The sequence below is a fragment of the Protopterus annectens genome, chromosome 8.part0, assembly GCF_019279795.1.
Source record: "Protopterus annectens isolate FY-2018-M chromosome 8.part0, PAN1.0, whole genome shotgun sequence".
NCBI lineage: Eukaryota > Metazoa > Chordata > Ceratodontiformes > Protopteridae > Protopterus > Protopterus annectens.
In genome coordinates this window covers 62,920,753-62,938,715 of record NC_056741.1, presented here as the reverse complement: position 1 = coordinate 62,938,715, position 17,963 = coordinate 62,920,753, and the positions used below count along the sequence as shown (strand labels likewise).

Here is a 17,963-nt window from a genome sequence, read left to right as displayed (position 1 = left end):
AAGCCAAACTGGGTTGGATCCAAAGTCTGCAAGTCCCTATGTCTTTATTTATGAGTTCCATTATGATCCTCTCCATGGCTTTGCAGATAAGGCTTGTCAAGCTAATGGGATGGTAATTCCCAGGGTCGGTGGAGGCACCGCCCTTGTGAAGTGGGACCACAGTCGCCGTGCGCCACTCCTTGGGTACGTATCCTGAGGTGAGGCTAAGATTAAACAGCTGTCCTAACTGTGGGTTTAATTCCTCATTGAGTTCGTGGAGCACACAGCCGGGGACACCATCCGGTCCCATGGATGCTGTGTTTTTTGCTTTGGAGAGAGCAGTTCTCACCTGGGTGTTGGAGATGTTTGGGGGGGCTACAATCCTCTGGTATAGATATCTCTCCTTTTGGGGGGGGGGAGTTTGCACTGAACCTGTCAGCCAGTATGTTGGCAATGTGTGTAGGTTCAGTAATCTTCACATCATTTTGAACTAATTCTGAGCATATCTGGGAGTTTCCTCCTAGGTTTCTAACATAGCTAAAGAAGGCCTTATGATTGTCTTTTGAGTCCTTGGCGATTTTTCTCTCAAAATTTGCCTTGGATGATTTTATGAGAGCTCTGAGTAATTCTTTTTACCATCATTGGTATGCCCTCTACTTACCCTTGTGGTATCGCTTGATACCATCATTGGTATCTTCTTTCCTTTTATTCTTCCTTTTCTTGCCTTTATAGGTGTTTAATATTCTTGTTAACTTGTAATTAGTGTGTGTGTGGAAATGTCTGATAAAAAAGAGACTTTGAGTTTAAACATTGCACTTCTTGCAATGGTAATCTCCCAAACAGCGACTCTCACGATAACTGTGTTTATTGTCTGGGGGTTTCTCACCTCTCTGTTAAACCCCCTTGTCAAATTTGCCAAAGTTTCAGTCAGCAGATGCAGAATGAAAGAAAAAATAAATTGATTTTGAAAGGTCTTCTCACTTCTCCTTTCTCAGAGGCCCTTTCTGTGTCAGTGGTCTCAACCCCTCCAATAAAGGACAAGAAACATCCCCATTCTGATCCCTCTTCACTGGCTGGTGATAGGAGTAAGACACATAAACATAAGGCCCACAAAACTTCCTCAGAGCATAGACTTGCTACTTCAGCTCTGACTATTACTACTGTTCTGAGCTCTGCTCCAATTACTACTATGACTCAAGCCATGGACATTACTGGATTCGCAATGTCGGTGACACCCTCGGCACCGATAGTTACGGCACCAACATTGCCTTCCACTTCAGCTATGGCACCGACCTTGCCTTCAACTACACCTAACTCACTGACTTTGCCTTTGACCACACCGAAAACGGTTCCGACCCAAGCAATTTCTTTGGAACCAATGACATTGACTCCTAGCACCTCTTTGGCATCGAGCCCTTTTACTACTCCACTGATTCCTTTGCTACCTGTCTCTAAATTGGAGACTATGGTTCCACTAGCTCAGACACCATGGACCCAATGCTCCCCTTCCTTGGATCCATTCCTGGGTCAAATGTACAGTCCCTTTTTGGACTGACTCCCCTTCAGGAGTGCCCATGAGGTCCACCAGGAGTCTATCCGAACTTGATGTGGTGTGCCTGTTGGATCAGCTATTGATGGCCAGAGGGATACCAAATGTTCCTAAGACTCATCCCCCTCTGGGACTTGGAAGCGGGTCCGACGGGGTGGGATGTGACCCCGGTTCCGAGGTTGTCCTTCTCGGTTCCAGGATCCCACACCTCTTCAGGCGGGACTGCTTTTCATGTGATGGAGAGGATGCTTGCTTCAGGAAGTGCTCCTCCGATGTCGGAACTTCACCCTGCTCCCTCTGAGCTACAGATACCATGAGCCACCTTCCCAGGACCCCAGGAGGAGAAGTCTTAGGAAACCCCAGTTTGGGGTACCCATCCTTCCGAGTTCATAGGTAGGTACTAGGCTAATGGCTCTAGGGTCTATACAAGCCTAGCCAAAAAGGTATCCTGGCTTTCGCCACTCAAGAAAATTATTTTCCTGTGCCCATGTCAAGCAGAGCCACAGAAGTGATCCCTGGGATGAATTTCCTATTTCTCATCCAATCGTCAAGATTTTTCTTGAAGGGTACTAATGAGGAGCTCTGTTTGACATAGATGGTCTGTTCCAGAGTATGGGAAGTCTCTGGGACAGGAATCTATCCCTCCAGCATGTTCTGTTTATTGTGGTGACAAGGTTTAGGACCCTAGAGCGTGTAGCTAGGAGGGATTGGGATTTTTTTAAGTGGAGCATGTCCAACAGCTCTGGGTTTGACATAGCTTTGTATGTTAGGCAGAGATCGCCTTTGAGTAGATGATATGCGATGGAGTAAAGCTGGAGTTTTTTGAGACCGTCTGCGTAGAGCATCTGTCTGAGGCCAGTAATCCTCTATGTGAGGTATTTCTGTGGCCTTTCCAGTTGTTGTAGCTGTCTTGTGAGGTACATATCAAAAGGGGTGTTGTACTCTATAATGGGTCTAATGAGTGATGAGTAGAGGGGAACAATGACGTCTTTTTTTCTGGATGAGAAACCTTTTGTGATGAGGTGTGCCACGTAGAAGGATTTCCTGACTACTGTGACAATGTGATTATCAAAGGAGAGACTACTCTCCACCTATGTCCCAAGGTCTCATCACACTTTCGGTGTTAAGTAGACTACCACCTATGTGGTAGTTCATGGGTGCAGAGTTTTTACCAAAGGGGTGACAGTGCACATTTTTGCATTGAGCTTGAGGTCATGGCTTTGACACCAGGCATCTGTCTCAGTGAGGCTCTTTTGTAGGATGTCCACATCATTAGGAGTTTTGATTATTACTCCCAGTTTGCAGTCATCTGCAAACTTAGTTAGCCAAAGACCTTCTGTGTTAGCCTGTACTTCAGAAAAGTAGATACCAAACAGGAGAAGACCCTGTGGTACTCCACTTGTCACTGGTCTGATGGAAGTCTGATTTGGAGTCTGCTACTTTCACAGTGTGGGTTATGTCAGTAAGCCAGTTGGCAACCCATCTTGTGACATAGGGATTTATGCCTAGTTTAGTGAGTTTATCTATCATTCCAGAGTGGGGGATGGTGTTGAATGCCTTGGCGAGATCTAGATAGGCCCTGTGAACCATCTTACCCTCATCTATGGCTTTGGTGACTGCTTCAAAGAAGTCTATCAGGTTTAGGAGACACAATCTGCCTTTTACAAACCCAAACTGTGTGGGGTACAGAGTTTGGAGATCTCCAGTGTCTTTGTTTTTGAGTTTCATGATGATATGTTCCATGGCCTTGCAGACCAGGCCCATCAGGCTAATGGGGCGGTAGTTCCCAGGGTCTGTCATGGCTCCCCCTTTGTGGAGTGGGATAACCGTCACGCTGCACCATTCAATGGGCAAAAAGCCTGAGGTGAGGCTATGACTGAACATGGTACTTAGGTGGGGTGCCAGTTCATTCTGTAGTACGTGTACAAGGCAGCCTAGGATGTTGTCAGGTCCCATGGATGCTGTGTTCTTGGCTTTGGAGAGTGAAGTTTTTACCTGTGCAGCCGTGATTACAGGAACGTTGCATTCTTCCGGTATAGAGATGGGCCCTTAAGGGGGATGGGGGGTAAAGTTAGCACTGAACCTATCTGCCAGGATGTTGGCAATATCAGTCGGTTCTGTATATTTAGTGCCATTGTGCTGTAACTCAGAGCAGATCTGAGTGTTGCCATTGAGATTCTTGACATGGCTATAGAATGTTTTGTGGTTGTCTTTAGAGTCAGTTGTGATTTTGTTTTCGTAACTAGCTTTGGAAGATTTTATGAGGGAGCTCAGCTTCTTACTGAGGCTGACCAGGGAGTTCCTCCAATCATGGGATTTTACTCTTTTTTGCAACAGTTTCTTTCTTCTGTTGTAGAGTTTGTTTATGGCAGAAGACCACCAGATTGGCTTCCTTTTTTGGAGGATAGCATCTTGGTTCTGTTAGGGATAGCATGATCCATGCACTCATGTAAGTGCTTATAAAGTGCATTTGTGTAGGATTCAGCAGTCGTACCTCTATTGTCCATCTGCATGGGTGTCGTGAAGTTTGCCACTTCTGTCTTAAGAAGCGTGAAGTTGGCTTTGGTGATATTTTTTTGCAGTTATTTCCCTAATGGGGGGTGGGAGCAGGATGTGGATGTCTAGGGTGATTAGCTTGTGGTTGGATGTGATCAACGAGGAATTGACCTCTGGTGTGGAACACTGGTTACCCATGTTGGTGATGACCAGGTCTAGGATATTGCTGCCCCTGGTGGGGGTGTGGATAAGTTAATCCAAGGCATTGGAATTGATGAATTCCAGAAAATGTTGAGCAAAAGAGTTGGTACATGAGTAGTTTTCCCAGTTAATGGTGGGGTAGTTGAAATCACCTATTATTAGGGAGTTGGGTTGTACCCTAATATTTTCCAGTGTATCAAGAAAAGAAGAGTGGGAATCTTGGGGCATGGTGGGGGGTCTGTAGCAAGCTACAATCTGGATTTTGGTCTTGCCCAGAGTTAGTTGAACTTGGATAATCTCGGATGCATTATGCTGAGCAACTAGCTTGGAGGTGTGGATATCCTTAATGAATATGGACACGCCTCCGCCTTTAGTGTTTCGGTCCGGGTTAGGTGGCCGAAAGGTGTGGTATGAATTATAGCCTGGTAATTCAGGGCTGCTCTCTGGAGCTTTGAACCAGGTCTCTGTCACTAAGTGAGTGCATTTTGAGGTTTAGACTTCTAGCATTGAGTAGCATTACCCTCAGATTTTGCTTGCTTGTACCTGTTATGGTGGTGAATTTGTCATTTGAGCCTTGCCTAAAAAAGGCACTATAGGGGTGGCAAGAGCCTTTGCCGGTATTTGAAATCCCAAGGGTGACAGGTGCAGGCCATCTCTGGCAAAGCATCATGGTCTGTCGATCATGTCATCCCAGGCAGACAGATATTGGATTCCCTTAGAATGACACCAGAAGCTTAGCCAATTGTTGAAGTAAATCATTTTGTCTTTGTACTGTGGTATCATTCTGAGTGATGGCAGGATGCTACTCAGGGCTAAGGTCATACCTGCCTGGGCTACAAGATCGGAAAGCTCCTCCATGTCTCTTTTCATGTAGTCCAGGGAGCTACATCTCAGGCATTCACACCAACATGGACAATGACAGAGTCATATTTGTAGTTGCTGTGGAGTGACCTGAGTGCATGCATTATGTGGCAGATCCTGGCACCCGACAGGCAGTTGACAGTAACTTTCTCCTTGTTTAGCCTGGTGAGTGGAACACGAGTCTTCCTCGGATATTCCCACTGAAGAACCTCCTCGGAAGAAAGCATGCAAGAGGATGCACATACTCTCCTGAAGAGTCTTTGACAGGGGTCCCCTCGGTCATCCCCGGATGATGTCTCCTTCAGAGACATCCTGGAAATATTAAAACAGAGGGGTGGCTGGAAGCCCTCCAACCCTTCCTCGGAGGAGTCCGTGTTCCTGCAGGCTTTTCACTCCCAGCCTTCTACCTCTTGGGTGACCCCACCTGCTGAGTTAATCCAGCTCATCATGCAGTGTGCTTGGCAGAACAGTGACTCTATTGAGGCCATTCCCCAGAGACCTGATATGATTCTTTCCCCCCTGGAAGAGCATCCACACTGATCCAGAGGTTTGCCAGTTGACGCTATGGTGGTGGCAGTGGCCACTAAAAAGGATCTACTGGAAGAAAGTCCTGCTGTTCACCCACCCAACAGGGAGTCCCAGGCTGTGGACAGGTTGTGGAAGTGAGTCTTTGCTTCAGCAACCTTTGCTGTCAGGTCCCTGAACTACTTGGCACATTTCATGAGGCTCCAAAGAGATATGATTACCGAACATTCTGGATCCCTCACGGGTCAAGTTTATGATGAGGCATGGGACAAGGTTGCCTGTCAACCTGCCACCCTTGAATCTGTTTCCAATTCATCCATGAGACTGCTCTCCCATGCAACTGAAGGGGCGGCTAGAGCTGCGGGTGCAGGCATAGTGATGAGGCGTCATGCCTGGATGCACATCTGTGACCTTGCGGACTCCTTCAAGTTCTCCTTTTTGAGTGCCCCTATTGAACCATCTTCTTTATTTGGTTCTAAAGTGAAGGACACACGGGCCAGGTGTGAGCAAAATGGAAAGACTGGCTGCCATTAGCCTACAGTTTTCCAAGCCTCAACTTTCTTTTTCCAGGAACCAGAGGAATGGGAAAATCTGGCACAAGAAATCTCAGGGTCCTTCCATAATGCACATGGCAAGGATTCCCCCAGAGGCAGAGGGGGTTCCAATGGAGGAAGACGCCCCTTTAGGGGCAGAGGGGGTCCCAGAAACCAAGACTCCAGGGATTCCTTCTCTGGGTGGTCTTATCAATGCTCCTGAAGCGTTGCCCGATTGCTTTCCTCTGGAAGCATTCAGGGCTCATTTTTCTCTGCACCAAACTGCCTGGCGCTCTATTACAAATGATCAATGGGTGCAGCAAATAATCTCAAGAGGCTACTACACCCCTCTAACCTCCCATCCAAAACCTACAAAGAACCTTCCCAATGTTCCACCCAATCAAAGGGAAGAAGTGACTTCAGAGATAAGAAAGCTGTGTCAAAAAAGAGTCATCCAACCAGTCCCTCCAGACCAAAGTGGATCTGGGTTTTACTCAAGATTCTTTTTAGTGCTAAAAAAGACCGGTGACTGGAGACCCATTCTGGATCTCAGCCACTTAAACAAATCAGTTGTACAAACCAAGTTCCACATGGTCACTATTCAATCCATTCTCCCATTTTTAAGGGAGGATCTTTGGATGTGCTCAATAGACCTCCGGGATGCGTATTACCACATTGAAAAGGACAGATGCTCTAGGAGTCTCCTTCACTTCCGGCTAGGAGCCAATCATTACCAGTTCTGAGCCCTGCCATTCGGTCTCTTGATGGCCTCCAGAGTGTTCATGAAATGTCTAGCAGTGGTGACAGCTCATCTGAGACTTCAAGGATTCCAGGTGTTTCCATATTTAGATGATTGGCTCCTGTCCACCCCTACCAAGCGTCTTCTGGCTATGGCCCTCCGATACACCCTTTCACTAGTGGAGTCCCTAGGGATCACTGTACACTGGGAGAAATCCAACTTAGAACCTACCCAACAGCTGGAATTTATAGGGGCAGTTTTTGATACCTGATCCTGCCTGGTATCTCTGCCGGCTCACAGACTTCAGAGGTTAAGATCGCAAATGTATGTGATACTCTGTCAAAAAAGGTATCGGTAAGGGAAGTTCTCCAAGCTCTGGGGTCCATGGCTGCAGCCATTCTGATAGTTCCTCTGGCAAGGTTACACATGAGACTGTTACAATGGCTCCTGTTGTCCCAGTGGTTTGCAAATCATCATCCCCTAAACTCACAGGTGCTCATAACTAACTCTTGCAAGCTAGATCTCCTCTGGTGGATGAGACCAGATGCAGAACATTGGTGTCGCCCCTTTCAGACATCTCAAACCAACTGCGAATCCAAAAAGGCAAACAAACTGTCGAAACACAAAAAGAACCAAGGGATAGCTTTTCACCAAGCACGTACAAAAATCGTATATTATTGTATACCAAATACGATATCCCAATGTAAATGAAGCAACAGTTATTCGAAACTGTAACGTTAGAACTTTTATTACGCACAAACACTTTCGGAGAGATTAGTATCTCTCCTTCTTCAGACAGAAATAAAACATCCACTTGCTACAGCTTCCCCATTAAATAGGGTGTCAATTATTCAATTAACAAACTGCCATTTCAATTAAAATGAATACCTTAACAATTTGCTTGAATGTTAAAAACACTAAAAGCCATTGTTTAAAAACAAATCAACAATATTACCCCATTTTTATTATTTAAAAATACTGCTCTTAATAGCCCCATCATTTGTAATAAATTCACAACTCTTTTATTTACAAACATTAATGGATGTTATTATACTATGCAATATACAAGTAAAAAACAAATAATAAATGAAAAATAAAAAATAATCAAAAAATAATAAATAAAACCATAAAGTACTCTTTAAAGTAGAAACACATTGGGTTTATGCTATTGTGATAAGAATGATACCTAATCAGTTTCCGTTCCATAAACGGAATCATATCAAAAACGCCATAACTTTGTCAGCCAAACTACATGCCCATCCATAGTTCAGCGACTACCACCACCATAAATTGTTACCACACATAAGCCAACAAAAACTTTTCTAGCCATTTAAAGAAATGCGTGGGCATGATGTGTTCAAGCAGATTAAAAAACCTTGTTTGTCTTCCGTTTCGTTATGTTTAAATTGAAAGTAAAATTGAAACTGTTATGTTCAACTAATGGTGTTAAAAAATGTTTTTATTAAGAACCATTAACGCCCGCCCTGGACATAAACGGTACAAGCTGACATCAAAATTCCCAGTTTAATGTTAACCATAGCCAGCGTGCTTGAAAATACTTATTTATTTTTTAAAAAGACTATTGCTATATGTTTCTGTGACAATACTCTCTTTACCATGTTATGCTATTTACAAAACAAGACCTTATCTCTTAAGGGTCAGAAGCTTCAAAATACAGGTAAGCGATATGGCTTCATTCAGGCCTGGATAAATGTGTGCGGCCGTCCTTAGTTGCCATAGCAACTCTTCTTTTTCTAATATTAGTTGCCATGGACCTGAATTAGCTTGTGCCTTAATTTGCTTTAAGACAGAGAAATTGAAAAAATGGTCATTGTTCTGAACAATATGGTAAGCTAATGCATTATTCATGTCCCTCTTAGAAATAGCATATAGATGTTCATACATTCTTTTGTGCAATGCCCTTTCAGTCTTTCCTATGTAGAAAGCAGGGCATCGCCCACAGGTTGCTACATAAACCACTGCCCTAGAGGAACAAGTAAAGTTGCCAGATAACCTATATTTTACATTATTTATTGTGACATAACTGCCTTCCTGTACGGATTTACATTGGTTGCAAAACCCGCATTTGGTCATACCCTTAACCTTATTAAAAATAGTATGTTTGTTCATCTCCAAAAGAGCCTTTAAATTAAAGCCTTTTCTGAAAGTTATATTAGGTGTTGCGCCTAACAGTTGGCGCAGGTTTGTGTCTTCCATTATGCTTACCCAGTTTTTCTGTAGGATATTCCTTATGAAGTGATGATCTATAGAAAAAGTGCACAGAAACCTAACTCCCAAGACTGGTTCATTATCTGTTCTGTTATGGTTAACCCCAATGTCATGGTTGATTGTGTCATTCAACTCTTTTCTATTGAGGATGGGCTTAAAATGTCCAGATTCTCTTTTGAACCTTACTTCAGATGAAATCTCTAAAATGAGTGAATCGGGATATCCCCTATTAGAAAACATCCTAGTCAGGTTGCTACATTCGTCATGGAAATCTTCATCTTTGGTGATCATGCGTGCCGCCCTCACCATCTGCCCTTTAACAACCGCTCTTTTTTGATGGAGAGGGTGGCAACTACCAAAGTGAAGGAAACCATTGGAGTAGGTGGGCTTTCTATAGATATTACTGATGAACCTAGCAGCATGGATATCTTTATTCAGCTTTATATCTAAAAAATTGATTTCAATGTCATTCACTTCGAATGTGAAATCCAAGAAATTAGTCATAGATTTAATGTTATCTATGAATGCGGTCACCATATCCGGGGAGCCTCTCCATAACATGAACATGTCGTCCTGGTACCTTGTGTACCAGGCGACATGCTCCTTAAAAAGGAGGTTTTTAAACAATAAGGTGTTTTCCCATTGGGCCATTACGCAGTTTGCAAAAGAACCCCCACAAGGTGAGCCCATTGCCACCCCAGAAGCTTGTCTGTATACCAAATTGTCAAAACTAAAAAAATTGTATTTTAACACCAATTCTAATAAAGTCTCAATTATGTAGATAGTGTCCTGTTCAACATGTCTTGACTCTAGGAACTCCCTAACCCAATTCAACCCTAACTGCTGTGGGATGACAGTATATAAATTTTTAACGTCCACAGTCAAAAAGCTTAAGGTAGGGTCAAATGGTATCCTGTTAATGTTTTCTAGGAACCCCCATGAGTCCTTGCAGATCTGAATCTCCTTTTCTATATGAGGTTTTAAAAGGCTGTCTACATACTTGGCACAGGCCACCAGAATAGACCCCCTGCCATCAACTATTGGTCTAAAAGGGGGGTCACTGATGGATTTATGAATTTTGGGGGCTCCGAAGAAGGTGGGCATTCTCGGTGCTACCATATTTAAGTAGGAATGAACTTCCATGTCGATAAACTCTTCCAAAAATAGATCCTCAAGTGTGGACCTAACCTTGTTATATGCTGTATTAACCTCACTAATGCTAGTTATTTCATATGGGCCATTGTTCAAATGAGTAGTAAGTTTGTTGATATAATCAACTTGGTTCATAAAAATAAGCCCATTCCCCTTATCGGGTTTCATAACTCGAACCTTACAATCCTGTATTAATTTTATAAAATCACGTTCTTCAGATGTTATATTAAGGCTGTTTTTATTTTTGTTGTTAACTATGCTTCCAGCCAAAAATCTTAAATCTAGCTCACAGGATTTTTCGATTTTGTGAAACAACATTTCCCTCGTTAGCCATAACACACTGCGAATCCAAAAAGGCAAACAAACTGTCGAAACACAAAAAGAACCAAGGGATAGCTTTTCACCAAGCACGTACAAAAATCGTATATTATTGTATACCAAATACGATATCCCAATGTAAATGAAGCAACAGTTATTCGAAACTGTAACGTTAGAACCTCAAACCAACACCACTGTGACCATGGATGCTTTCCTGATAGGGAGGCCATTTCCAGGGAAAGACAGTCCAAGGCACATGGTTGAGCTTAAAGCCCAACCTGCATATCAGTATTCTGGAGTTAAGAGCGGTGCTATTAGTGTTGCAGGCATTACATCCGCTTCTTCCCCCTGGGATGATTGCAATTCAGTCAGACAATATGTCAGTAGTCTGGTACATCAACAAGCAAGGAGGAACCAAATCCTACCCCTTATGTCGAGAGGCCATGAGAATTTGACACTGGGCGATAGCTTCCGACCACTTTTTTATAGCAACGCATATCCCAGGGTGTTCCAATGTGATTGCAGACAGGTTGAGCAGATGCATTTTCCTTCCACATGAGTGGTCTCTCAATCTCAAAGTGACGGCAGAAATTTTCAACCGATGGGGCCAGCCCTGCTGTGACCTATTCACCTCCCCTTCAAACAACAAACGCAGCAGCTAATTTTCCCTCTTTCCCCCAGAGACGTTCTGACTCAAGATTGGCCCATGGGTCTCCTCTATGCTTATCTCCCAATTCCCTTGATACTTCTATTCTTAAAGAAAGCCACTCGGTTGAAATGCAAGGTGATCCTCATTGCCCTATTCTGGCCTCATCAAGTGTGGTTGCCCTTTCTCCGGCCTCATCTATTACAGCCTCCATGGATCCTGGACACTTATCCATATTTAATTTCTCACCCCCAAGGGTTGACTCACCCGAATCTGTCCACTCTCAAGCTGATGGCTTGGTTTCTACTCTTCCGTTAGTCACCAGGCAGGAAGCCCTTTCCTCACCTGCTTGTGATATAATTCTGGCCTCCCATAAACCATCCACCAGAAAACTTTGCAGAGATAAATGGAAAAGGTTTTCTCTTTGGTCTAAAGAACAGATGCTTGATTGCTTTTCAGCCCCGGTCTCTGTCATTGTTCATTACCTTTCTGAGTTCTTTGAAAATGGAACATCATCCTCTACCATACAAGTCCATTTAGCAGCAATTTCCAATTGTCATAACAGAGTACAGGGCATCCCAATTATGTCCATTCACCTGTGCAAAACCTTTCTCTGATTCCTAGACTAGCTCTTGGCTGCTGTGCGTCCCAGGAGCTCCAGTGTCTGTGCTCATTCCTAGCAAACTGCCTGTCCTGCATTAGAGTTAAGAACCTGCCCTACCTGATGACCTGGATTCTCTATTTTAAAAATAGCACCTGCTGTCTCTTCCTATTCAAGGAATAGAGGCTAACCTCTCCCCGAACTCATCCCCTCAAGGAAGCAAGAAAGTTTGTTATCTGCTATATGCAAATGTTACTTTGTCTAAATAATAAATGTATATATTATCCTTCCCTGCCAGGATAGCCTGCAGCCTTACACCTCTTCTCTTTACCTCCTCCCCTTCCCCCCTCTTGGCTTCACTATTTCTCTCCTGTACTACCAGATCTACTCTTCCTCCAGGAACTACGGCGGACCGGTGTTCCGCTGTGGCGACCCCTAACCAGGAAAATCTGAAAGATACAACAACCCTTCAGTAACTACTGTAGTAGTATAGTTTATGCCCACTAGATGGCACCCGTTTCCCCTCTATAGCTTTCCTACTGACTCACATTAGAAATTCTTAGGAAATTGGTTTTACATTACTTACTTCACTGTAGACCCACTTTATCCTTCCATATTCACTATAATCCACTTAACTACCCTACCTATTCTGACTGTTATTAAACCTATCACCTCCTTTAACTATCTCTACCTAAACTTACCTCTAATAGTCAGCATTCCCCTGATTGTTTTTACAGGTTTTCCTCCTTCACGTGGCTCTTTTCCTGCTTCCACATAGCTCTTAACTTGTCTTCTTCATTTTACTTCCTATTTATCTCTATCTTGTCCCCTGCCTTCCTTGTTTCATTTCCTACTAATCCCCCTTACCTCTTCTTGTTTCACCAATCTGACTAGCATATCTCTTATTCCCCTGCCTGACTTCATTGCCTGTCTCTTACTCGTTTTTGCCAATCTATCTGATACTCCCGCTCCTAGCCTTTTATAGTGTTTACCTCCCCCTGCCATCACTCTCCTCCCCTCACTACCTCACATCCTTTCTGACCAATCAAATATGCCCTCTCCTACGAGGAGCCACCTTTGATTCTTAGACTAGCTCTTGGCTGCTGTGCATCCCAGGAGCTCCAGTGTCTGTTCTCATTGTAAGTGCGTGCTCTATATCATTGTTTTATATTTGCTTTGTTTTTAGCTGTATCTTGCATTTAAATGTGGTGAAACTGTTGTATCACTGTGGAATTGGTAGCTCTTCTTTGCCTGGGAAAGTGTAGGAAATGCTATTATCCTGCTATTTTGTTTAAACCGCTACCATAATTATGCTGGTATAATTATAGCCATTTACGGCTACTTGCTTTATTTTGCCCTTGAAAGTGTGGAACTGTTACCTTGCTGCTATCTGCTCTAACTGCTACCTCACTGAGCTTGTCCAGACATTGCTGTATTCGGTTACCTGCTTATTAGTTTCCTGTGGAACAAATGTATGTTGTCTCAACCGCTGCTGTTAGTACAATTTTCCTGCGTGATTACATTAATTTATGCAGACAACGCAAGTCTGCATAGTGTGGTTGGCTTAGTTAACCACTCTCATAGTATTTTTTAGCCATATCTATTCTTTTAGCTATCTTAAGTGCACTGGTCTAGCTCTTCGCAGCAAGCAACCATTTGGTTACGCATGGTCCAGTGGAACTGTTGCACGCTGACCTAACCTTAGCCACTTTCGAGCATATTGTTTACTTTTACTAAAACCGCCAAGTAGAACTAGCTATTGTAACTTTCAAACTGCCTTTAACAACGCTCTATTTTTACATTTATTGAACCCTCTTTCATTGTGTTTTACACAGTGTGTTCACTCACGCTATACTAGTTAGTCTTATTTGACGCTTAGCATTGTATAAGCATCACACTATCTCCCAGTCCTACATTTAAACCACATCAGCCTATGTAAAATACAATGCTGTGGTAGGTTTATCTGAAAGAATATATAATTTAATTGGAGGTGCCTCACTACTTTGTATGCATTCCTGGTTTTAGAATGACATAGTAGTGGGCTTAAGAAACTTGTCAAGTAAATCACTTGGGTTTTTTTAATTGTTAGAATGCATTTTTCTAGCTTATAACAGTCATAGTTATTATGTACTTTTGTTAAGTAATTAATTGAGCTGGCTAAAGTATATATTTGCTTACTATCACTTGATTTGTGCTGTTGCATTCTAAGCATGTCAGTCCATTATTGTTCTACTGTTTTTCTGACTAGGACCAGTTTTACTTGGCTTAACTGTTAACTGTATGTTTTCTTCACTACATTGCCTTCTTTCTCCCTCGTCTACCCGGCCTAGCAAACTGCCTGTCCTGCATTAGAGTTAAGAACCTGCCCTACCTGATGACCTGGATTCTCTATTTTAAAAATAGCACCTGCTGTCTCTTCCTATTCAAGGAATAGAGGCTAACCTCTCCCCAAACTCATCCCCTCAAGGAAGCAAGAAAGTATGTTATCTGCTATATGCAAATGTTACTTTGTCTAAATAATAAATGTATATATTATCCTTCCCTGCCAGGATAGTCAGCAGCCTTACACCTCTTCTCTTTACCTCCTCCCCTTCCCCCCTCTTGGCTTCACTATTTCTCTCCTGTACTACCAGATCTACTCTTTACCCTCCAGGAACTACTGTAGTAGTATAGTTTTTGTCCACTAGATGGCACCCTTTTCCCCTCTATAGCTTTCCTACTGACTCACATTAGAACTTCTTAGGAAATTGGGTTTACATTACTTATTTCACTGTAGACCCACTTTAACCTTCCATATTAAAGTCCACTACCTCTATGTTGGACTTATTCTACCCAAGATATACATAATGAACTTCTCCCCTGTCGCTCTGAGTATCTACTGCTCAACTAATTTTCTCCCAACTCTGTTCTCTTTAAACTAGTCTCTCCTGCTGCTCCTTACGTAAAACTTTGTTCTGGAATCTCCTCATCCTTCTGAATACTTCCTTCCCACAATGATGGGGGGGGGGGGGGGGGGGCAAAAAATAAAAAATTAAGGGGTGTCTTATTTTGTTCTACTTTCTTATATCACATATACTTATTTACTTTGTAGCACATGTTTTGTATGACTAGTATCTATAATTGAAGTTTAATGTCTTGAAACTGAATTTTTAATGTGCTGTTTATTTTATGTGGAGCTTTTCTCCCCGGGCCTCTACTGAAAATGGACATATATCCAGTTAGACTAGCCTGGTCAACAAATGTAAAATAAAATAAAATAAAATAAATAAATAAAAGGTGTGCTTCACAGCAGACCTCCAATTAGGCGTCCCTTAGAGACATGGAATCTCTCTTTAGTAATGCAGCCTCTCTCTCAACCCCCTTTTGAGCCAGCTACAAAATGTGATCTCAGATTTCTCTCATGGAAATCTCTCTTTTTGGTATCTGTCACTTCAGCTAGATGGATGTCAGAATTACAGGCCTTATGCATCAAGAGACTGTACCTGATATTTCATAAAGACAGAGTATCTGTATGTACTAATCCATCCTTTCTCCCCAAAGTGGTTTCTAATTTTTCTGTGAACCAATCCATAGAGCTCCCAGTGTTTTTCCGAACTATTCCAATAAAGGAGAATACTGTCTACACTCATTGGATGTGAATACTGTCTACAGTCATTGGACGTGAATACTGTCTACACTCATTGGATGTGAATACTGTCTACACTCATTGGACGTGAATACTGTCTACACTCATTGGACGTGAATACTGTCTACTCTCATTGGACGTGAATACTGTCTACACTCATTGGACGTGAATACTGTCTACACTCATTGGATGTGAATACTGTCTACACTCATTGGATGTGAATACTGTCTACACTCATTGGACGTGAATACTGTCTACACTCATTGGATGTGAATACTGTCTACACTCATTGGATGTGAATACTGTCTACACTCATTGCACGTGAATACTGTCTACACTCATTGGACGTGAATACTGTCTACACTCATTGGACGTGAATACTGTCTACACTCATTGGATGTGAATACTGTCTACACTCATTGGACGTGAATACTGTCTACACTCATTGGATGTGAATACTGTCTACACTCATTGGACGTGAATACTGTCTACACTCATTGCACATGCATAGGCAACTATGTTTTGCCTAGACAGAACTAAATCTATACTCAAGACAGACCAACTTTTTATTTCCTTCTCTGGCCCAAGGATGGGATATGCTGTGTCAAAAGTCACTTTATCAAAGTGGCTCAGAGATTGTATTTGCTTTTCATATGCACATACAAATGAGCGAAGACCTCACAATGTCAAAGCACATTCAACTAGAGCTATAGCAACCTCTGTAGCTTTTCACTCCAGAGCCTCTATGGATGACATTTACACAGCAGCCATTTGGGCAAAACCACACAATTTCATCAAACATTACAAGTTGGATTTTGTCTCCAGGGGAAGTGCGGCCTTCAGCTCAATGGTGCTCAGGAATATTTTTCCATAAGGGCCACTGAGGTTTCTCAAGTAGCTTGAGATTCTGTCCCATCAGTGATGAATGGAAAGAAGATTAACAACATCAGATAAAGAAGTTATGTCTTACTATAACATTCCATCTGTGTTGTTCATCTTCTTCCATTCATCATATCCCACCCTCTGTCCCCCACCAAAGGCTCCTGGCGGATCTCATGGGCCCTTGTAGTGCGTCAGGGTTTTTGTGCAGAAATGGCCTCTGCTTTATTTCTATATGTCTTATGCAAACTCGAACTGAGGTAACAGGGAGAAGGGCATTGTGGGTATCAGCTTAGCTCAAGAGTTTTTGGTGTATGCGAGCTTGGTATTAGGCCAGCACGGTTCTGAGAAGCTTGGAATCAAACCCATCAGTGATTAATGGAAGAAGATTAACAACACAGATGGAATGTTACGGTAAGACATAACTTCTGTTTTTTAGTTAGAGGACGTCATTTCTTTATCCCTTATTGCTGTCCCCTTGTTTCCTTTCATCCATTTAACTTAGAAGTTGATTATTATTATTAAAAAAAAATTTTCTTCCACGTTCCTTACCTGTCCTGTTTAGGTAAAAGGTTCTTTCTTCTGTTAGTGTGAGTGTGTCATTTTTTGACAAATATATCTCAAAAAGAAGGAAAGCCTCTTGGCTTCAAAAAGTGTTGAAAAAGATGCCCCTTAGTGACTCGCACACTTGTGTGTATTGCTTGGAGCCTCTTCACCTGCAAGAATCTTATTCAAGCTGCCATGGTTTTAAAAAGAGAGTACTCTTGCAATACAAGGACAAGCTTATTCTGAAGGGGTTGTTAAAAACCCCTTTTTTTTCAGGCTATATCAACCAAGTCTTCTTCAGCAAAATCAGAGAAGTTTTTAAAATCTGCTTCTTTGGCTCCAAAGCAGAAAGCAACTAAAGTGCCGGCTCCAACTAAACCATCGAAGCAGACAGGTCAAACCAGATCCAAGACTCCCTCGGAGTAGTCAGAAACTACAGCTCAAAAGTCTACTTTATCTGAAACTCCAGCTTCGAAGATGACTTTGTCAAATGAATTTAGATATCGGATCTGAACTCTCCAAGACAAGTTCCTCTATCCATCCTCCTAACAACGATTCCAGGACCATGGATAGGTATGGGAAGTGCATCATTTCATCAACAACTTTTTCCTTGTGGTTGCTGAATTACCTTACCAACTTCACAAGACTACAGAGGGATCTGTTAAATGAACTTATAGACTCCCTTCAAGGAGCTGTAGCTGACATGGTGGCAGATAAAGTCAATGCTCAGCTCGCCACCCTTAATTCTGTCATCAACTCGTCCATGAGACTTGTATAGTAAGCAGCAGATGGAATGAGTAGAGTGGTGGCTTCAGACATTTTTCTCAGGAGACAGGCCTGGATGCGTCTTTGTGATTTTTTGGAACCCTTCAAGTCTTCCTTCGTGAATGACCCCTTTGATGGCTCCTCTCTTTTTGGGCCTAAAGTTAGAGATGCTCACCAGATGTAAACAGGAGGGGAAGACCTTATCTGCATTTGGAGTGTGTTTTTCCACACTGACCAGACCCTTAGGGTCAGAGAAGCAGTGGGAAATGTGGTTCAGAAAATCATAAAGGTCTTTCCAGGACACACAAGGTGAAAGTTC

General features: G+C 42.7%; 1 protein-coding gene across 2 annotated transcripts in view; it reads left to right on the top strand.

Moving 5' to 3' along the window:
* LOC122808648 overlaps positions 1-17,963 on the top strand; it is a 360,612-nt gene that overhangs the window by 191,674 nt on the left and 150,975 nt on the right. The gene's annotated exons all lie outside the window — the stretch shown is intronic.